This window comes from Lates calcarifer, linkage group LG9 (assembly GCF_001640805.2).
Source record: "Lates calcarifer isolate ASB-BC8 linkage group LG9, TLL_Latcal_v3, whole genome shotgun sequence".
Taxonomy (NCBI): Eukaryota; Metazoa; Chordata; class Actinopteri; family Centropomidae; genus Lates; species Lates calcarifer.
In genome coordinates this window covers 4,263,696-4,287,250 of record NC_066841.1, presented here as the reverse complement: position 1 = coordinate 4,287,250, position 23,555 = coordinate 4,263,696, and the positions used below count along the sequence as shown (strand labels likewise).

The 23,555-nt window shown below is 37.8% G+C and overlaps 1 protein-coding gene across 1 annotated transcript in view; it reads right to left on the bottom strand.

The window, feature by feature from the left end:
* lrrtm4l1 (leucine rich repeat transmembrane neuronal 4 like 1) overlaps positions 1-18,295 on the bottom strand; it is a 70,263-nt gene extending 51,968 nt beyond the window's left edge. The window contains exons 1-3 of the transcript XR_007813846.1: positions 18,090-18,295; positions 17,675-17,741; positions 4,162-4,267 (exon numbers count right to left, since the gene is read on the bottom strand). The gene's annotated coding sequence lies outside the window, so the exon portion shown is untranslated. The remainder of the gene's footprint in view (positions 1-4,161; positions 4,268-17,674; positions 17,742-18,089) is intronic.
* Between the last annotated feature and the right edge of the window lie 5,260 nt (positions 18,296-23,555).

Sequence of the window (23,555 nt, the reverse complement as noted above, 5' to 3'; positions counted from 1 at the left end):
AATAAGCACTCGGTTTCCATAACAACCACATCTTGCCAGCGTTCATTTGATAGGCCATGTGAACAGATCCCGAATGTGAAAGCCACAGTTTGAGACTACTTTTTTGAGTTTGAACAAGGTGAAATGGATTGCACTGCCTTTTCTCTGGTGGTCATAAGTTCTTTGAAGACTGCCTCTGGCTGACCCATGCTAGTTTTGATATCAGCATTTGGCTAGTTAGCTGCTTATTAGTTATTCCAAAAATAAAACAAGAACCTGATATAAATTCTGAAACAGTGATAACATCACAATCCCTCTGACTCTAATTAAAATCATAATTTCAGTAGATCAAATCTAATAACCTAATACTGCTAACCTGCATGTTTTTCTTTTTAAAATTGATTTACTATTTGTCTATGTTAAATATAGTTTTCACAAGGCACAGTGATATACTTTATTTCACTAGTTTTTGACTCTATTATATGTTTTACTGAAGCAGTTTAGAGAGAAGCCAAAGAAAAATCATTGACTCTGCCGGGACTGACCCATACTGCCGGGAGTCATCTTAGATTGAGAGAAGGAAAAGGAGGTACAGTGGTTAAAACAGATTAAATGTGCATTTGAGTATAGATGGAAGCTACTGCTCAAGACTTGTAACCTTCCTTTCTTCCATTCTCTCAATAACCTCCACAGCCACCAGTGGTTAAAAGGTTGGCCTGGCTACAGCTCTGGCAGTCAAAAGATACAGATTTATGGATAAACTTATCTGTGGCAATTTACATTCAGTTTAATGTCTAGTTTCAAGACAGGAAGGAGTGTGATGTTAAGCAAAGTGAAAAATACCCACACTTTGCTGACTTAATATTCAAAATCAGGATTCAACACCTAGCATAACGCACCACTTGTCGCATTCGGAAGGTACTGAGCAGAAACTGACAAAGCACATATACAAGAGCCAAACACAAAGCTGGATGGTACTGTTAAGAAAATAAGGACATGACCTTGGATGCAGAGAAGGAAAACCTTGTAAGATCAAAGACTTCTTGCACTATTTAATTATTTTCTGTCTTTTTGAGTTTCAGTGAGGGAAACAGTCATGCTCATGTACATTCACGTTTGCCTTTCCACTGTGAAAACATCTGAGGTTTTTAACACTAGCCAACCTTTGACGTACTTTAGTGTTAAGTGAGAAACAGCTGTGTGGATATTGATAAATTATGAAGGTATTTCAGGAATTTACTTTAAGAAATGAGATTGGCAGTTTTCTGGCAACCATAGTAATATCAATATTATTGTGACTTGTAGCAATAAAAAAGGTTATGAAATCTTTACAGTTTGAAAAATTGCCCCCATTAAAAATACACTCTAAATTCCAAGCAATTAGAATCAAATCACTATTAATAACACTGATACACAGAGTAATAAATACATCAAAAGCTTTTCTGATACTGAACTATTATCTTTTTATAGTCAGCCATGGACTTGTTTAGATTATCATTTTACTATTTATGGAGCATAAGTTTAATGGTTCTAAAATGTTTTGCCAGGGAATAAATTCAGTGATGACATCTACATAGCTGGCTGGCAAGTATTCAGAGATTGCTGAGGTGATTTTTTTTTTTTTTTTTTAATCTGTTGAGGATAAAGAATGAAGGACTTCCTTTTCAGGTAACTGATAAAAGGAGAACCCCTAGCATGGTGTACTTTAGCTGGAGCTGAAGATGAAGTTTCAGTTTTTCAATTTGTACAATTTCATACAGGTTAATCTTAATAGAATCTTCAGTGTGTGTGTGTGTGTGTGTGTGTGTGTGTGTTTGAAAGAGCCAAGACAGAGAGAATCACAGGGGAAGACAAAGAGAAAAGAAGCTTCTTCTCATCAATCTAGCAGACAGTCATCAATGTTCATTTGTATGGCCCTCCTGTGGCAGATGGTCTGAGTTTAGCTATAAAGCAAACACAGGTGAATTTGCTGTTTTTGCGAAGGTCAGCTGTATAGTTATCTATTATTTTTGCAGAGTTATCAAAAATGAAAACCCTGCACTTTGTACTGAGAGACAATAGGCAAAAACATCATTGAGAGATTAAAAATGTCAAAGCTTGAGATGATAATAACCAGATCCATGATAATATTCACACTGACTTCTCCACATCACACGCAAAGGGAGTCTAACTAAGGGCAGTTTCCCGTTTAGCCTTCCTCTAAGTGGGTGTCCAACTCGTGGTGTAAAGGCATAAGCTGCATATTTAGTTGCTAGGTTGCAGAGTCATAAATGTGTATGGTACTAGACACAGAAGGGAGAACCAGCTAGGGAGAAGAAGCACCTTAAGAAGCAGCAAAGATCCATTTAAGCAGTGTTTTCCTGTGTCCACGCACTGACACTTTCCACCCTTGGTGTAACTGTTGTAAAGAAGCCAATTGTCTGGACTGTGCTTTTTTGGTCCTATGGCGTGCCTTACCTCAACTATCCTGATAGAATTCTTAAAGGGAAAATTCACTACTGAAAAAGCTGCCTTTTCTTAAAACTAGGTCACCTTTGTAGTAGACAGGTGCAATTATTTTCAAATTTGGTGCCTTATATCCAGGGAAACCTGAGAAAAAGGCTGTATATTTCCTTAATACTCTAAGACAGAGACTCCTGCAACAAGCAGAATGCAAAGACTGTTGCAGTAATTTTCTAATGTGCACTTAACAGTTTCCACATGAATCTGCACATGTGTATAATAATGCATGCAATATCATGACTGCTCAGGGAATGGTGCAAGCTGAGTCAAGGGCAACGTGACAAACACACTTGTCTGTAGCTAGCTATACTTAGCCACCTGCCAAAGATCCCAGGATTACCCACGATGCACATGTGCAAAAGTCCAAAAATGCTGCTCTCGCCTCTGCTTGACAAGCCTTTGTCAACAAGACACTGTCACAGCCATGAAAATGACAGAAATTATAGATGCAGCGGCCGTTAGTCAACCTAGCTTCCAGACTATAGCCTAATGCAACCACATAAGGGCAGTAAATAAGAGGATGAATGCAGACAGGCAATATCAGATTCTTTGTTGTATGTTCACAGCTATCACTTCCACTTCGGTATTGCTCTAGTTAATGTCTATGGCTTTAACTTTCTTCTAAATATGTTGGCATTTTAATTTTAGTGTCAGTTTTGCTGTCCATAGAGGCTCAAAACTTTGCGTCGTGTTCCTTCATTGTCAGTGGGATCAGTGACTCATCGCTCATCCATATGCTGTTGTGTCTGATTCCAACGCTCTATATATTTTGCAATTACATCATGAAATTACCTTTCCTTCAAATATACTGGTATTTTAATGTCAGTCTGCCCACATTGCTAGCCAGAGAACAGAATGGAAAAGGGCCTGATTTAGTTCCTGAGTTTGGACATACCCTACAGCTGTCCTTGGAGGCAGGCCTATGGAGCATGAGGAATAGCTTGTAGTCTAAACAGGTTGCAACAATCCTCCAGATGATGCCATCTTTTTGCAGCCAGATGCAGAGAGATATTTTAATATCTATATATATATATATAACGTTTCTCCTTTATAAGAATGTTCAGTCTGGTTTTCACCTGCCATTAAGTAGAGATACCATGACAGAAACCATGAGACACATTAAACATATACTGCTCACATACTGCGTAATACAAGTAGTTTTGGCAGCACTAAGAAATTTGCCAACTTGAGACATTTATGAATATAACCTATGTCTGCAATCAACAATCAAGATGCCTGCAGGCAGGAACCACACTGTTCCCCCATACCAGCACCACATCTCAGCCCCCTACTGCATGTCAGCATCACAGCTTTGTCAGAGTTGAGCAGAATACCAGGAGAGATCTAACTTTTACATGCTTGCTTCAAAATGTGGATTCAAACCCACTCCTCACCTGTGCCCTCTTTCTTAACAGGGTCTAGTATTTGGTAAGGTAATCATTAAAATAAACATTCTGCCTCCTGAGTTACATTTGTAAGTGGGATGTGGAAATAAATGCTGCACTGTTTTCAGGCTCCATGTGCCCACGTGTGGACAAATCCGTCAGTTTTTGAACACGAGGCCCTATTTGGCAACTGTCAATTCTCACATAAATGACTGCTAAGCTGCCTCTGTATGAATTATGTTTAAATGCAGCAAATCTGTATGTTTCAATTTCAGTGGCAACATTTAGTTCTTACCTCAGAAGTGCGGGGACACTGGTGTTGTATGCTTGGTGTTGAAGCGGCATTTTACCTCTCTCCACAATGGCCATTGCAAAATAAGCAATCTGGTCATGTTCTTCCCCTGAAAGAACACATACATATTTCTCAGTCCACTCATCCTTAAATTCACAATTTTCACAGCCAGCCATTATTTTTTCATTACATTGGCTAGTTTTACTCCCATGCCATTTGATATTTTCAGCCTGGGCTCCAACCTCCCGCAGTGAGCTTACTGTCAGAAGTCGAAGATGACAGGTGACAAGATGCAATAGTGATGAGTCACTTCCAAGTAGTCTGAACAGAAACACTGACATTTTCCAGTTTACCATTTAACCTGGGCTTGAAAACTGAAAACCTCTGGTTTAACATTTTGCACATACTGGATGTTTAAGGTGAACATTATGAGGAACATTTCGTAGGCCTATGAAAGGAAACTAAATTTTGCGTCACCAGTTTTTTACTTTAGTGGGGTATTTTACTAAGATTAGAGATGAACATGAGCGCAGTCCATCCAATTTGCATAAAATGCAGCAAAATAAAATCTGACGCCAGATTATTTTGACGTGTGCTCTGCATGTCTGGAAGTGCTGCAAATTGCAGTGTTTGAAATATTGGATGAAGAGAAGACTCTCAATTTAAAAAATGCATTCATACTGCAATGCAAAAAATGGCTGTATTTGTGGAACTACAGAATTGCCATATATGGACTCCTGTAGATGTGTGAACAAACAAAAAAACAAACAAACAAAAAACAGCCTTGAAATTACTGGCTGTTTGATCCTTTACAAAACATAGTCCAGACATGCTGATGAATAGAAGTTGCCTATGTTCAAAATTTGTAGGAGATCATGTTGATTGTGGTGTCTTGTGAGAATACTTCAATTTCCTGTTTTCGTACTATGCGGACATCTAACACATTGTGGGTCAACTCGTAACAGATTTTTTTTCTGATCAGCTTTCTGGTGATCAAATATGTTAAAACCTTTATGTTTCCTTTGCTGCCTTTGTTGTTTTCTCAGCAGACCCACTGATGTCATTGCTATTATCTGATTTTTCTGTCACCTCTATTTCCAGTTTCCCCAGGTTATGTTACTCTTTAATCTGCATGTGCTCCACTGGCACTGAGTGTTAATAAACAAAGCAAGACAAAGCTGCAGTGAGTATAAACACATTTGTATGCGGTACTGTTTCTGGCTGTGTTTCTATTTCAAGCAACTTTGACTTCATTGTTTTCAGTGTTGTTGCAAGAAGAGATATTGTGGAGACCCCAAAGGATGTCAGCTATGCCACGTGAAAGCATAAACATACCATTCTTAGCATATCAACGAGAAATTAAAAAAATGTAATATAATAAGTCTTTGCAAGCAGACCAGCAAGCAGTGTGTGGACACCTTTATAAAGCACCTGTAGGGATAGTGATTTCTGTTTATGCTGCTGGTTGAGTGATACTAGGTTAGAAAAAGTGGCCATTTGTTAGTGCTGTTCAACTTGGGGCCGCCTATTCTTAGCTTAAATGATACTGAATATAACAGTGAGTGAACTCATGACTGTTTACACTCCTGTCATTTTGTGTCTTACAAACACAATACAGCCCATGTTGGTGTCCATTAAGACATTTTATAACTATGCTGTGAACAGTGACCTTTGAAGAGGCACTCACCAAGGACTATGGTTTTTTGTTTCTTTGTTTCTTTTTTTTTCTTTTCTTTTTTTTTTTACTGTTACTGCAGACTCTCCAGACAAACATGGAAATCCACTTTAGAGGTGCAAAGATATGACCTGCCCCTCTCAGGCCCTCTGAAATCCCTCCCCCTCTTTTCTTGCCTGACTATCTGTCTTAGTGTTCACCCGGACCTATCTGTAATGTTTGCATAGATTTCTCTTAGTGAGTCAGTGAGTGTGTGCAGAAACAAGAAGTAAGTAAGTAACAAGTAAATTAGTTAGTAAATTAATAAGAACATAAAAATCACAAAATTATTAAAACAACTAAAATTCTGAAAAGAATTCTCAGGTTAATGTATTGACCAAAATTACTGAGTGAGTGAAATTATTATCTCCTTGCACACTGGTCTCTAAACTTTACTCAGAACAGTGCAAAAAACAGAAAATGGTCAGTGGCCACAATCTACCATTTTCTAATGGATATTTCCAGCATGATAATGCACAATGTCACAAAGTAAACATAGTCTCATATTGGTTTCATGAACAATGACAATGAATTCAGTGTATTTCACTGGCCTCCCCAGTCACCAGATCGGAATTCAACAGAAAACCTTTGGAATGTGGCAGAAAAGGAGATTGGCATCCTGAATGTGCAGCTGACATTTTTTTCAATTATTGATGGTCTTCTTCAGATAAAAGTAAACAAGTGAACATACACTCACATGGCAAAATATTATCCTTTATATAGCTTACTTCTCTAGCCTGGCTGTTGTCTCATATACTATTGATCTGGCAAATTAATTTGGGAATCAGATGTGCACTGGCCATATTCTATTATTTATATTACAAAAAAATGAATATACCAACATTTTAGAGTCCTTCTACTTTGGGTTAATCCAGAAGCAGTATAGTACACCTTCTAAATCAAGTCTTACATGTTAGCTCTGAGAGTAAACTAAACAGGACAGTTCACATTGCTGGGGGCAGGACAGATACTCCCACATTCCCATCGAAGACACCCTTGGATCAGGTGTGAGACTACCACATCCAGGTGTCCTATCAAATAAAGACAATAAGAAAATCTGTCCGGGGTGGGGTGGGGTGGGGGGTTGTCCAGTGAGATACCTAAGTGTGCACTTAAACAATAAACTTGACTGGATGGACAATACGAATGCACCACACAAGAAAGGCCACAGCAGACTCAGGTATTTAGTGCAGTGGGCATGCCTTAAGACCTTTGTTTTATGGAGTGGTCTGTTGGTGCAGCAGTGTCTCATCAGCAGACAGGAAATAGAGGGACAATGGCAAAGCTTCCATGCTTAAGGGAGAACGTGTTCCACACCCTGCAGGAAACTCTGACAGCATTAGGCAGCTCCTTCAGCAACTGGCTGCTCCACCTGCAGTGTTCAAAGAAAAGATACCTGAGGTCTTTTCCTCCTGCTGCTGTCAGACTTTACTACCAGTGCTGCTCTATAGTACCCACCTCACACTCCACAAACAACAAAGGAAGGTAGTATACACAGTTTGTGTATTTCTTTGTAACACATGCAACTTTTTTCTCACCACTTCTTGACATATGTGCAATTATTACACTCCATAGAAATACACCAGTGATGTAAATATTTTTTCTTGATGGAAATATTTTCAAATGGGCTAGAGCTTATCTATATCCTGCTGCTGCTGTAACGATGCTATGATTCATATCCATGCCTACGGGCAATGTGGGGTTTGCCAGTTAACTTCAGGTTAGTTAACCCCTTTTGGAGCATCTTGAGGAAACACAAGGAGGCACAAGGTGAGCATGTGACAGTGACATACCATGGTTATTTTATATGCTACAGCTTTTTGAGTTCACATCACCAAAACTATGTATATACTGTGTATACACACACACACCCTTATCTAAGTTACAATCCTAAACAAACACAATCTGTCTTGACCAATAATACACAATTCATTGTATTGTACTTTTTCATATTGAATAGATCATTTCAACATTAAAAGTGTATGTTGGATAAAGTATGTGAAGCCCTCAGCTAATGACATCACCAGAAGCTGACTGAAGTCAGAAGTTAGAAAACCAGGGATCCAATCAATGAAACCAGATTGGAGGTGTGAGTCAGAGCTACTTATAAAATAAACACTTGAACATTTTGAGTTTGCTGTTCACAAGGATCATCTGCTGATGTGAACTATGCCTCACAAAAAATCAAGAATGATTGATTTTCACAAAGCTGGAAAGGGATACAAATTTTTCTATATATTACTTCTGTGGCTACTCTCCTTAGACTTAAAATAAGCACAAGCAATTAGAGCTGGTAAGAATCTCTGTATATGAGTCTACAATGTGCAAATGCAATGGTGCACAGCTGCATGGAGCAGAGTGTCCATGGCAGTACAACACAGAGAGAGCCACGGCTCTCGAAAAAACTCAAAATTCACTGTGAACATGAAGTCTTCCAAAGAGCAGGTTGAGACTCCTTAAGACTACTGGGAGAATGTTATGTGGACTGATGAAACTAAGGTCAAATTGTTTGGGAAGAACACACAAAACTACATATGGTGAACAAAGAGCACTTCATACAAAACATGAAAACATCCTCTGATGAAACTAAAGCAGTTCTGTAAAGACGAATGGTCAAAATTCCCCCAGAACATTGTGCAGGTCTGATCCAGAGCTACCGGAAATGCTTGTTAGGTGTTATTACTGTCAAAGGAGGTTCACCTAGTTATTAAAACCAAAGATTACAATTTATTCTAAATTCTGCCCGCTCTGCCTATCAAGTCAAATGTTATTTATACAACCCAATATCACAAATCATAAAGTTGCCTCAAGGGGCTTAACAATCTGTACAACATTACGACACCCCTGAATCAGACAACCTTATATGTTTTGTACATTAACCATATCTTAACCACACTTATTAGTCATAACCACAAAATGTACTGAACCTTAACTATACCTTTGCTGCAGTGTACAGGATTAATTCTAATTAATTTTAAAATTTAAAATTTAAAATCTACATCAGCATGTAATACAGTACTGTAAGAGAAACACCCACTCCTAATTAATGGAGAATTCTCTTTTAATCAGTTCTAATGTGCAGTCTGGCCTTGCAGACCATGTGGACATTGTCCCCTTTAATAGGTCAGGTGAGTTATATTATATAGTCATACCGTAGCCATATCAGGTCATCCGTGCTTGACCCAAACAATGCCACTGGACATCCATGATGCAGTTAAGCTTGCATTGATTGCCTGAGTCATGATGGAGTTTCACCTCAGTGGGGGAGTGGGATTCCTGCTGGTTTCATGTGATTGGTGCTCAGTGGAGTCCATTAGTGGTGGTGCTGAGCAGGAACCCTGCAGACCCTATCAAACACACTTCACTCTGCATCAATAGCTCACCAACTAGTTTTTTCATCACTTGTTGAATGTCTAAAACTTGTAGGTGTGTAAATGAACAAGAAGTACTGCTTGGTATGCACCAAAAATATGCTGTTTGTTTCATCCATGCATGTCAAAATTTTAAGATCAAACGCTTCAGCAGTTTTGGCTCTGAAGTTAATTTGTACCCAGATGTTGTCATCAAGTGAATCAGTGGAAATGTGCAAAAAAAAAAATAAAGTGAACACAAAAAAAGCTGATGACAAAATTGTCAAACTCATAAATTAGTCTTGATCTGTAATCTGTGAATTAAGTACAGTTCTGTCATACAAAATATGCTACTCAAAAAGCGATTTGTCTAATTCAAGTAACAATAATGTTGAATACTTTAAGGTATGTCTTAACATCTTAGAAATACCTTGACTAAGAAACTGCAGTATTTCTGCACCATGTTGAAGCCTTCCACATCATTCACAATGACTTTTTTACCACTTCTCCACAAATTTTAATTGGCTGCAACTGTAGATGTCACTTCTTTGAACATACTTTGGGAAAATACTCTTCATCTTTGTCTGCTTTGAAAACATGTCCTCTTTAGATCTTGAAGCAGTACAACCCAAAAAAGGGTTAAAAAAAAAAAAAAACCTACTGCTATATGGAGCAAATACACAACACTGCTAGGTGATAAACAACTGCATAATTATGAATGCTGATGCACAGAGGTTAGACAGATGTTTTCCAGATGCCAGTGATGGTAACTGTTTGTCTGGACTGAAATACTGTGTGAGTTGATAGCACGCTGAGATCACACTCTGTGTAGGAGGAAGCATGAGTGGGTTTCTGATTATAACCAGAGGGAAGACAGCTTGCATAGATGATGCTCATTATTCTAAATATCCCTGTTTTTGTGTGAGTGGATGGTGGATGCTGGATGGTGGATGGTATGCCAGTGAAACAGCAGTTAATTGTCGAGTTGTGAACCCCCATAGGCATACTTCCAGTCAACACTGTGCCCACAACAGTTCAACTGTCACCCCAACCTGGACTGCCTTTTCTATCTCCTCTCAATGTGATTCATTCATGTTTGCCTGACAGCAATGCCTCCTCTTTTTCTGACTCGCAGAACGAGCAGGAATGACAGTGTTGCCTCTGGCTCATGAGTATAAACCATTAATGGCCTCCCATGCCGCAGGGGTAAGTGAATCTGTTGACCAGACTCCCGCCAGCATAAAACTCCAAGTCTGCTCATGTATCAGTGTCTGTGAGGAAACGCACACTCCTAACTACTGTTCCAGTTGTGTGACAGTGGACAAGATAAGCATGCATTGATTTTGCACCCCTTGACATTGGCTGAAAGGAGAATCCTGCACTGATATAATTGTGCTCTCACTTTGGAGCTGCTGAATAGGATATGAGCCAGCAGATGGGAGTAAGCAGTGAATGACTAATATGACATACACTACACAGACTGAACTGACCATGTAAACTGTCTTCATGCTTGTTTGCCAGCGCTTCAAGGCAAATTCATCTCCACACTGAAATGCCATATAGAGGTGAGCTTCAGCTTATAGGATTCACTGCAGACTGAACTGTGATTTCAGCAAAATGGACAAGAGTTTCCTACACATTTACATCACTCAGCTGGTGCTTCTGCAAAATTCAACTCTTCCTTCCCGCATAACAAATTTGAGGATTTCCTTAATATTTTTTGATAGTTTTCATAAATCATACATGCACACACCACGCCAACAAGCCTGCTATAATCACTGTTGTTAATCTGGATAAACATATTTCTATATACACTTTTGAGAGGTACTTAACATTCAATTCATTTACTTCTATTTCTGAGGGGATAAAAATCCCAGCAGTGGAGCAGATCACACATGTGCCAATTTCATGGAATACATTAATTTATTCATAGACCTGCTATAGTGGTTTATGTTCTGTTTTTATGCTTGCCAGCAAATAGACACGCACGCACATACAGTACATGTGATGATTTGTCTCAAAGAGACTGTAATATTTTCACCACATCTGAAAAGCAGCCCGTGGGAGCAACTTTATAGCCAAGCTTATCAACCATAACTTAGTCCCTGAAGGATTTCACAGAGGGTTTTTTTAGCAGTTTATGGCAGAAATTGCGATGCAGTTTGTAGCAATTTAGCCATAATTGTTGTTTTTCGTTTCAGCAAAAACATGGAACAAATTGTGTGAACCTACAGAAATATGACAAAGACCAGATTTTTGTTGTCAGCAGTTGCAGCCAGTCAATGTACATTTTAAAAAATCAACTACAAATATTGGCTTCACCACTCTGTTTTTTATGAAAAAGACAACTTTTTTTTTTTAAACATACATGTGCAGAATGTCAACATTAGCAGAAAAACACTCTTTCACCATGTATCCTTTGTGTCTGTCTCCCTTTATGTTTCACTAAGGCAGTGAGCTACAGGGGTGGCTGATTCAGTTAATAAGGACCACGCAGATTAGCAATAGGTTACCATTGGTGTAAGCAGAGAAACAAAAGGGGGCTTGAGGTTTCATTGGATGATGTCAACCAAAATAGTGTTGCAGTTTTCACAAAAAGAGGGGCTAGGAGGATTTGCATTAATATGAGTCCTGCTGGGACTGTTGACTGTTGTTCAGTCAAAGTCACATTGGAAGTTTGTCTTTACTTTTGTCTTTGTGATTTTCTTAGCCAAATTAATTAATGGATTAAATATATTTTTTCCATGTAATGTCAATGGCTTTGGATGTCCCTTCTTTTTCTGGGCTAAATCCTCATAAAACTAAGTTTTTTTCTCTACAAAAAAAAGACACTGAACACACATGGGGATGCACTTCCCATTTTTGATTGATTTTTGATCTTTATATGGAATTACCAACCAGTGACACAGGAATTAGACATACTGGATGCACATCTGCACCAATACTGATCTTACTAAACAGACCAACTAATGAGAATGGTAAATGGACTGCATTTGTATAGCACTTTTCTGGTCATATCAACCACCCAAAGCACTTTACAGTCACTCATTCATACAGCGCTTGTGTGTAGCTTCAATAAAATTCATTTTCAGTTGTTGTAACATCATGTATCACAACATTAAGTATTAGATATGATATAATGTATAAACTGCAAATGGCCAGAGAATGTTTAATGTCAAACTCATGCTGCTATTACTGATAATCAGGACATTTCTCTTGTCATGTAATATACTAATATATAATATACAAGATTATTAACCTTTTATTTGAAATTATTTTTGTGTTAGTTCTTTGTAAAACAGTTTGTCATCAGTGATGATGATCATGATGCTATGAATATGACTGTCTGCAATAAGTAAACACTGTATGTCATTACTGATCTCTGGTGCTCTAAGTAGGTTGATATGAAGACATGAATGCTGATGGTATTGAAATGATAGCCTCTGGATCTGAATCCATTACAAAAACTGGAGGCCTGTCTTCTAATTAAATGTTTTAGTTGAGCTGCTTCCACTGCTATATCTCCAAATATATGGCTGACGTTTTTACCAGGCCACTTAGGAATATTTGTGCCCCCGGCAGCTTGGCTTTTCAGCAGTGATGCTGCTTCGACTCCAACATTTAACTGAGCATACTGCTCCTTGGCAGCGTCTAAGCTGCTGCTAAGCTATGAAATAATGTTTTACATTAACTTTGTTAGCCTTGTTGTTTATAATGAAAATAATTTATATTGCAGGATCTCAGGAGCACACTAACCTCCTGAAATTATATGTCTTGATCAAATGCTGTCAGTAAACAGCCATAGACCTATCAGACCATCATTTAATGATGCCACATTTCTCTCAGGAAATGACTGGTTTCACGCTGTAAGGAAAAACTACTGTTTTTTGTTTTGTTTTGTTTTGTTGTTTCTGGTGACAATAGATTCAGTCTAATCTGCTCTAATAATGAATTATAAAAAACAAATTTCAAACTCTGTAAGAAATGAACCTGAACAACTTTTTGTACACAGCTGGGGAAAAAAGGGAGAATTACATCATCATATACCCAGTTTCTTGAAAAATCTTATCTTGCATTAAGTGCTGCTTTGCTCCGTGTTGATAAGAACAAGCTTAACTGTCCTTTCTGCTTCTCAGTGCGGAGCCCAAGTATGTCTGAGATGAACACACAAAAGGTTTTTTATAATTTTGATATTCTGGAGATTGTTATCTTCCGTTCAGCATATTATACTACCTGAATAACAGCCTATAGCTGTTTAACAAAATTAGATATTTAAATCACTTTCTCATATCAGAGATATTCTGGGCTTTTGCAGCCTCTAATTCAGATTATGCATGCTTTGTGGTACTTCAGCTCTACAAAACCTACAAAACTATAAAAACATATTGAAAGTGTAAGTTGACCCTAAACATTACAAAAACACATTTGTTTTTTCTCCTATTATTATTCATAGGCAACTCTTTATTCCTGTGTAAACATGACAAACACATTATTCTTACTGAATAAACTTCTAGACATGATTTAATTAACACAGTGTGTCCAATGATATAAAATGACATTAGTGCATGACATCCCTAGAACTTAATCATTTGCTCCATTTGGTGTTATGCAAATTTTCTTTGAACTGACAGGTGCAATTAAGACAAAGTTATTGTAAGAGGCAGTAAATGGAGCTGCCTTGTTCGTGAACTAAGGCACATACGTGTCAGACCAGTTCCTCAGAAAGAAAGTATGTGAACTCAGCTGTGACAAGTTTTATTATTAACTTCCTTACTACACCTTATATAGTTTAATTCTGGCATCATCTTAGAATATTCTTAAATTAAACAGTGTGTGTCAGATACTGCATGTCAGAGACCTCTAGAAAAGCTGAATAACTTTTTAACTAATTACTCCTCTATAACTCTGTTTTTCTATTCTTCATACCCCCTGTAACAAAGCTTGGTTCAACACTTCATTGAAGCTAACTCATGCTCAGCTTGTTTCTTCAATCCACAATGCCAGTATTTTAGGACAGCACCATTAACCTTTTATCCAGCCACTGTTCACTCACAAAATAAAGACAATGCACTATGTAGAATTTCTATGGACTGCAAACGTACATAAAAATAAACATGCAATGCACAGTATCCATCAATAGATTAGATTTGTGCCCTTTCCATCATCATTTTGGTCACTTTCAAAAAGAAATAATCTAGCTACATGTATACAACTGAAACCTTCAAAATATGTTTTTAAGGTATCAATTACATCCCATGGTTGGCAACAAAAAAGTGAGTCTTATCAGATATGATAAGATGATATGCTGCAGATGATGGTGATGGGTAATGAATAAAAACCCTGATCTGTAAAGTATTTATAGCCATGCTAGAGGCGTGGCTCTGGGGATGGCAATTTTGGCATGTTGATCGTTCTGTAAGTATATCACTTTGGACCAGAGTAAAAATTTCTCTACTGCTATAGGATGAATTGCCATGAAATTTTGTACAGGAGTTCGTGGACCCCAGAGGATAAATCCTAATGACCTTGCTGATCCCCTGACTTGTCTTCTAGTGTCCCCATGAGGATGACATTTGTGCTTTTGAGTGAAATATCTTGACAACTATCAGATGGACTACGCTACATATATTCATCATTACCACAATGATGTTAACATTCAGCTCACAGCACTTACGTGCTAACTGAAGCTGAGGTGTGAGATGTCAGTGGGTGGTTATCAACATACCACAGGATGTGAGGCCTAGGTTGTTAGCTCTGATTGTAAATTACAGGTTATACAAGTAAAAAAATATTATTAGAAATCCATTTCGGATTCATACAGTAGTTGCATACATGCATAACCAACATTTTCAGAGGTCAAACTAAACTAGTCTGGCATGAAAGCTGGACTGATTGTTCAAAGAGCCTGTATTCAAGAGTTCAAAAGCAGACTGGACAGAAATGGTAAAAATGAACATTAACAGTAGCCCTCAGTGTAACTGTTGCCTGCATAAAGTATTCTACCAGGTAGAGAAAGGCTGCACAGTCTTTAATGGAATAGAATTTATATATATGTATTCCCTGTCTTTGTGATGGTGACCAGCAACATACCTAAAATCAAAACTCTCCTGATGTTTTAAAACTCAACTATAACAAAATCAAAAGTGTATCTTCAAGGACAAATGTCAACTTGCAGGTTTAAAAATGATGGGAAAGGTGTGCTGGATCCCCCCCAAAATTTATGATCAAATTTAAATGGAATTCTAAATATGTTCCCAAATGCCTAATGGATCATAGAAAGAAAGTGGCATTTTACTACAAGAGAACAAGCTTGGATTTTTAGCTTATAATATGCAAATGCATTCAAGGAGACAAGACAGAACAGGCATTTCTCATTTTCTGGGATCTTTTTAAGTTAATATCTGGAAAACTACACTACAGGAGAGGTGATAACTGCATTCATAGCTGGGTATTCTCTGCAGTGGTTGAGATCTGCTCAGAGAGCAAGTGGGCTGACACGCTTGCTGCTGGTTTGGCTGAGAGTGACTCATATGTAAACACTTCCCGGGAGGAACCCTGGGTATAAACTTTTAGAGGGCTCATCCTTTTGACTCTTGAATAACATTTTATAAAGAAACAATATTAGTCATTGCCCTTGAGTTGAGCAGAAATTATATGAAAAAAGCCCAAGATACTTTCTAGTGAACAATTATGCACTATGCATTTTAGTTTATTCCATTTCATGGAAATTCACAGTTTGTAATGCTTGAATGCTTCTCTTCATATCCTAATTTGTAGACCCATCACTTGACAGAAAAAACAGATGTACACTTTTTGCTTTCCTTGCCCATCTACAGCCTAAACCAACCCAACTTAATTAAAGTATGCATATTTGAAAACAACACTTTTCTGCTCATTAACTGCTCTTTGTTACCTGTAGCTTGTATTTTGGAAACACTAATCTGTACATTCATACAGCACGAGACAGCAATGAATTAAACAGAAATATCAAAGGTTGAGAAGTATACTGAATCAATTATCTGTACATCATAACGCATGCCTTTAAATGTAAATTGAATCTTATGTGCAAAGTTTGGCACCAAGCTCATATCCTGATGTTGGCTTACCATCTGGAAATGTAATTTGAAGGACTGCTAGCCCCTCATAATGTATAATGATAGTGTTTGCTTCTGTCATTCAAGTATCTTTCTGCTATCTGTTCACATAATAAGAACTCTGGATCTTAACAGTGACTTATTCATGCATTTATGAAAGACCTGTGCACTTTTTCTGAAAACCCAAGATTACAATTCAATGCCAGTGATTTTTCAATTAGTCAAGGCAGCAGTAACTGCATGAGGCTCTGCTGGCATGCAGGGAACACACACCTGGGCTGAGATGTTATATTCTAGCCTTGTAATAAAAAAGTAACATTCTATAATTGAGGTCAGATCAGCATATGAACTATCAGCATTGTATTATTAAGTGATTAAAGGAGCCATTTTCAAGTTTTGCTACCGCTACATGGTCAACATTATCATTGGCAGTTGTTTGTTTATCAGTATAGAAAAAGTGTGGTGAGTCCAACTTCAATCTTTTACTGTCTGTCTACAGTGGTGCAAAGCAATGCTTTGCTTCCAGTTCTATCACTTCTTTTCTTCTACTTCAGTTAGTATGTTAACCTACTAGCCCTGGCTCAGCCAGCTCATTTCATCACTCAACACTTTCCAGTCTGCCCTGAGGAAGTAACACTGCTCAGAGAGTATATTCTAACCTCTTGTATTGTAAACGCAGCGATGGTTGAGGCTCTCTGAGAAGTGACAATCACTAGATCCGCTGCCTCAGTCCCCCTTGGCCCCTGTCTCCAGCTCCTTTTCATTTGTCCCAAGCCATGTTTTCTCCTCAGACCTGACATTCTGCTTGCCTGCTTATCCACCTGTAACCTCTGTAACTTAACCTTCTTTATGCAATCTATGTCACCAATTCTGGGTTCAGTATCTTGGTTTTTAACATCTTAACATATATATATATATATATATATATATATATATATACACACATCTCAAATATCTTCTCTTCACTGGATTCACTAAGTTTGGTAAGGGGGTAGATGGAAGCAGACTCTATAAAGATCCAAAACTAATTTATGTCAATAAAATAAACTGAATTGCAACCAAAACCATAAAGATTAACTGAAACCAGATGTCCATGGACAATCACTATTCTTTGATTCTCCTTTAAGGTTGTCCCCATAAATCCCTTAAGGTTATGAGTTTATTAAGCTTTAGCTTCTTTACACTAAAAGCTCCTTTAAAGTTATTGGTTACCTAAAGGTGTCTTTGCAATATCTGTTTTATGCACTAGACTCGGATTTCTTTTAGGTTAAACTTAACCTGGGATGTCAGAAAAAGAAAGTACTAATAAAGTCTCATTCTTATTATTTGAATTTCATGCGATTCGCTTCCTACCGCACCTTGGCACAACGTCCACACGCAGCGTCTTGACCAGAGTACATCCACAAGCAGCAACCGCCTCGTATACTGGAACAAACGATGAATTACATTAGCTATAATAAGCATTTGTGAGCTAAACTGTCAAAACAGTGTCTTTTTCGATTTGTTTCTCAATTCCAAGATAAGACATACTGTACATTCACATTTCAAAGGCCATAAATGTCGGCTTTAACACAAGCAGCGGCTATGACTGTAGCGCTTAGCTTAGCTTCTCGGCAATTAAACTGGCAGAAGGGGTGGCTCAAACTCATTACTATCAGCTTCATTCACTGCACACACTATATTCTGACTGCTCTTACTCTGTCATTCCCTTAAGTAAAATAACACACGAGCGAAACTTTAATGCTAACTAGCTAACTCTGGTTACAAACTCACCAGGATAATCCATGTTAATTAAAAGGGAAACGCCCGCTGTTAACTTCCAGCTACTTGGCAACTTCGTAGTTTTCTCCCTCTGACGATAAAGACAGCTCCAGTCAGTTCCACTTCCGACTCATGGAAATTTTACTCTAGAAATTAGTTTACTTCCGTGTGTGTTGTTACACACCTGTCTCAGCTGCATGTTCTGCAGTACCCACATGGAGCTGAGAGGATCTGCGCGCAGGTGAGGCATGCAGGTGATGCATTCATGGAACATCGGTAACTATGAAAACTGTAATCCAGTTTATTCATTTATTACTATCACTATTGAACTATTACTACTATTACTTGAATTTCAAAAAAACATTCAAACCAGAAATCGGCCATGTAATGATCTGTTCAAATTCAATAAAGGTTTAATACAGATAAATCAACTGTGGAGAATTTAATTCTCCAGTGGGGTGCCATTATTTCCATTGCACATTTTACTTTTATCATCACATCAATGACTCCACATCAATTCAAAAACTTTTTTGAGATGATTTGAGTTTTATTTGAATTTGGATGGAAACTCAGCTGTGGATTAGATGGAAGCCAGACAGGATTGTGGCTGGCCAAAGTCAGACAGTAAATAACATGGGCAGGGTTGTGAGCATTTATATTGCAGCATTGGAGTAGGATTCCACAAACTGCAAATTATATATAATTTAAATATACACTGTATTGTCATTACTTTTTATTCCTGTCATTTTACTCAGAGTAGCCTAATAGCACCCTCCTCCACTGTTCCATATTATGTCAAATAAACAAGGGTACAAACAATCAATATTTTTCCTGAATGAGAGAGGTCAATTCCAACCCTCTCTCAAACTGGCTGGGCAAGGGAGAGCTTCCAGACTTCTTGTGTCAAAGTTCAGCCTGATTTAAGCCTGTGCAAAGTGAACAGGGCTACGTGAGTTGTGTTTAAAATAATAAGAATGAATTACTTGCAAGTTCAAATTTGTTGAAACTTAATTTATTCAAAAGATGAGATGAGTCCTCACCAGTCACCTCTATGGAAAAAGAACAAACATAATTGAATAACTTGTATTAAAGTGATTCTTCTTCCATAACTTGAAATTTTAATTGTTTCATTCAAAGTAATCAGAGCTGTTTAGATGTAGTTGAATTAACATAGCACAGAGATTTGTTTTCAGGCCAGTGGATCTTAGAGCTCATTTGTTTTACATAATGATTAATAGTATCATAGATACTAAATCAGAAATGTTTATCACATTTCCAGAATTCTCAGGTAGCCTGACTGTTATTATCAATCATGGATGACATTTACTGTTGCATATTAATGTACTGAAGTTTCATCACTGACTTCCACACAATGATTGATGCAGCAGATTGTACCCATATCCCTCTCACCGCAGCCCTCCAGAACACCATATGAATAGAAGATCTTCCCCCAGACTCACTGTGACACAGAATGGTATAAATGGGCAGTTTTCCCATTGTACCTTAATGACAGGCAGCGATAAGCCTGTTTATGCTTTTACACCAAGTGCACTTTTTCTGCGGCTCTCCTCTCCAGTCCTAGCTGCAGTAAACATTTTTGTGTGTTTTTGTGTTTTTTCTTCTTGAGAGAGCACATAATTTTTTTCCCATATCCACTTTCACAGTCTGCTTAATCTGCTGAAATTGTCTGCAGCATATGTCAACATAATGTCACAATTATTTAGTATATTGTTCGGATTGTACATCCACATTTTTTATATTCTAGTTTTATATTCAATATTATTTGCTGTTTCTCAGCTCAGTCATGTTAACTTTGCCACTAAAAAGACTGAAATTCTAAACCCCAAAGGTAAAAAATGGATAAAAGCAATACATGCTCACATTTTAAAAGGTGGAACCAGGTATTGTTTTTTCTTGATGATGACATCAATAAGTAAATCTTTATCAAAATTTTTTGTAATTAATTTCCTGCAAGCTGATCTCCTGACTAGTCATTCCAATCATCTCAGATATTCTGCTCTGAATCTGTCCACGCTACGTTAAATAGTTTATTCCCACATGTCTGATGTGAATCCTGGGTTCTCCTCCTTGTGGTTGGTCATGCAGCTTAGCCATTGTTTGGTTTTGTGAAGACAGCTATAGAGGATGCTCTGATGTTCAAGTTGCCTTATGAGAAAGGTCCCTGGGCCTTTGGACTGATAAAAAATTCACTTTCAAAGTCCAAACAGGAAACCTGCTGAACAGCTGCACAGATACGAGCCAAGTTTTCCTACAGACAGAAGGTGGTGGAGGCATTTTTTTTTTTTCTTATCTTTATGTTCTTATGGAGGACAGTATACAGACACACAGCACAATGATGCTTTCAACAATCCAGTCTCTAAATTTAGATACTAGCAACATTATTATTATACTTAGAATGAGGGTATACCATCATTCTCTCCAGGAAAATCAAATCAACTCTAACGTGTTTACTTATAAAGCCTTAAAATTGCTTTCACGCTCCATGTCATCATGTGAGTGGATGGAAAGAGCCTGTGATCACAGCACTGGCAGATACTCTCTCGATACTAGTAATCTGGGACTATTGTAAGCAAAATATTACATTTTGAATGTGCTCCAGACTTAAAGTAATGGTTGTAAAGGCATCGGTGTTATGCGTCAGTATGCTCTTTACTGTGGCCCTGAAGACATCTCTACGGTTATGCCTATACTTTATTCTTTGTCTGTAAACTCTTCAGTCACCCTCTGGTTTTCTTTGTGACCTGTCAGCTTGCTATAAAACACAAGTTGACACCTGTTTTATATTTACCTGACATTATGTGACACCAGATGCTGTCAGAATACTCCTCTGTACATGGTGTGATGCTAATCACAAGAGCACAAGCACTTCTGTCACAGAGGAAGCCATTGCTCTCCTGCACACACAGATTTGATGTCTGCTCCAATTACTTTTGCAGTACTTTTTAACTGTGGGAGTTCGTTTTTAAAGGAAACCCAGCTCTCAAAGTCTGTTATTATTTATTTTGATCAGATATTCCTTTAAGGAAATCCAATAAATTGTTTTTATAGCCATGTTTTCAGCTCATTTGAACTCTGAAATAGTATTAAAAGTGCAACAGTTAGGAGGGAGAGTCTCAAAACAACATTTTGTTTTTGTGTGTGCAAGTTTGTGCATGTACACTGTGTGTTTTTGTTATGCATGCTTTTTAAAAAAAAAAAAAAAAACTTTTCCCAGAGGATTTCCTTTACTTGCCAGATCAGCGTTTATTCTCTACCTGCACCTCCTTGTCCTCTATGCACTGCACATCCTTCTGCAGTTGTGTCTCAAGGTAATAAGAAAGGGAAAGAAGCAGGGTGTGAGTGAGGTTGACAGTGGTAGAAGTGCTGGAATACATTATTATGGATTTCTGTGCAGCATACTTGCATACATCTTTTCTCTAGAAATTATGCTGGAGACATGAAAAAAGTTTAATATGAACCAGAAACTCACAGGGTCTGAAGAGCTTAAAGGGTTTAACTCCTGTTTCTGTTAAGAGATGGCTGTCTTGATCAGTCCTCTGCCTTTAAATGACCTCTGGTCGATGACTCTGACCCCTCCACAGCTAGTGCTGAGACCAGTTTTGTTCTGGTGTTCACAGACAGCTTTTGTTTTCATGCTTACAGTGTTCTTTCAGTCTCTTACTCAGGATTCTAGCCGAATCACCATATGACCATCTCTTACCACGTGACTGAGGCTGCTGTTTTTCTGTCTATCTATGTCGTCAGAGAACTTCTTTGCATGTAGCAAATATTTAATTTTAAACTATATTTGCATAAAGCAGCAACAGTCACCCTACCATCTGCAGCGCTGTTTGTGATAACAAACAGTGTAAAGGCACACATTGCCTTTTTAAATTCTAGCTAATATCTCCTTAGCTGGGAACAGACTATTGAAACCTATAAGGGCAAACACATGTGACACATTTCATTTATCTAACAAAGTACAGTGTCTCAACAAATATGAGATAGATTTCCAAGACATTCTGTACAGACATTCATGGTTCCTAGAGGAAGAATCCCAATTACTTTGGAGATCTCCAGACCATTCCTCTAGCACCACTTAGAGGTTTACATATGACATTTGTGGCTTTGAGTAAAATGTCAGCTACCCAGCAACCATTGAATGGATTACCATGAAATTAAAGACCTTCATGTTCCCTTTGGGATGAACTGAAATACCTTTGGTGATCCTCTGATGTTTTATTAAGTGCCATACATGGTAAACATTACATCTGCTCAGCATCCTCATGTTAGCATTGTCAATGTGAGCATGTAAGCTTGCTGACTTTAGCATTAAGCTCAAAGGACTGCTGTGCCTAAGTACAGAGTCAGTAGCTTTTCTTTAATACAACTGTTAGCAAAACAACATTTGTCTTTGGCTTACAAGCAACAGCACAAGCTATTTTCAGCAGTCTGCTGTGCAGGAAATAATTGGTCAGTCCAAGAGTCCTGTCAGAGGGGTGGCACCTCTTCTCATAGAGGTACAGTACATTACCTTACATAACCATTATTGTTACACATAAAAATGTATGTCCTACACTTGTGTTCTAAGATAAATTTGCATCATTATTTTATTTTGTACTGTACTGTACTCTGTACCAGAGCTGCTGCATACCCTGTCTTGCAATCAGGTTTATTTCACAGCAGAAACCAGTTTCTGCAGAATCTCTCCTTCATCTTGAATCTTGAGAAGAAAAAAAGTAATGAAGTAACATCTTATTTTTTTTACTTTTTTTCTTTTTTTTTTTTTTTTTTTTTTTACACCCTGCACTGGTGTTTCTCCCTTCATTTCAGTTTTATTCTTATTTTCTCATCCAGCCTCAGGAAATTTCCTGTCCAGTTTTTGGTGCTTCTGAATGGTATGTTCTACTTCTCTGTAAACCCAAAAAGCATTAAAATAAAATGACCAGACCAAATGAACAGTCCACTACTGTATAATGTTTGATTTAAAACAGTGTAGTTCTTTCAGCCGATCTTCTTTGATGTTTTTTTTTTTTTTTTTAACAGTAGCTGAACAGAATGAATTTGATCGCTTCCTTTATCTTTTTGACACAATCTCTCACATTCTAAAATGGTCGAAATGTGGGAAGAGGACTCCTAATGTTAGATTTTATCAATCTTTATGTTCCGTTACTGTTTGTTGTGTTAATCCTCCTCCTACACATCAGTGAAATTCTCACTGGTTACTTCCAGTCTTTCTGAATTTAAATTCTAAACTGAGCTATACTAGACTATAATTTACATAGACTGAACAGAAAAGACAGCACATTCAAGGGCTGAATCAAGGGCAACTGGGCTGGGTGGCCCTTGGTTCTCCAGGTGGCCTTGAGAAAACCCTTCATGGATAACCATGACCTGGATTACTGAGAATCTCCACAGACATCATTATTCAGTTTTCACGGCAATTATGTTGTATTCATCTGTGAGTAGACATTTAAA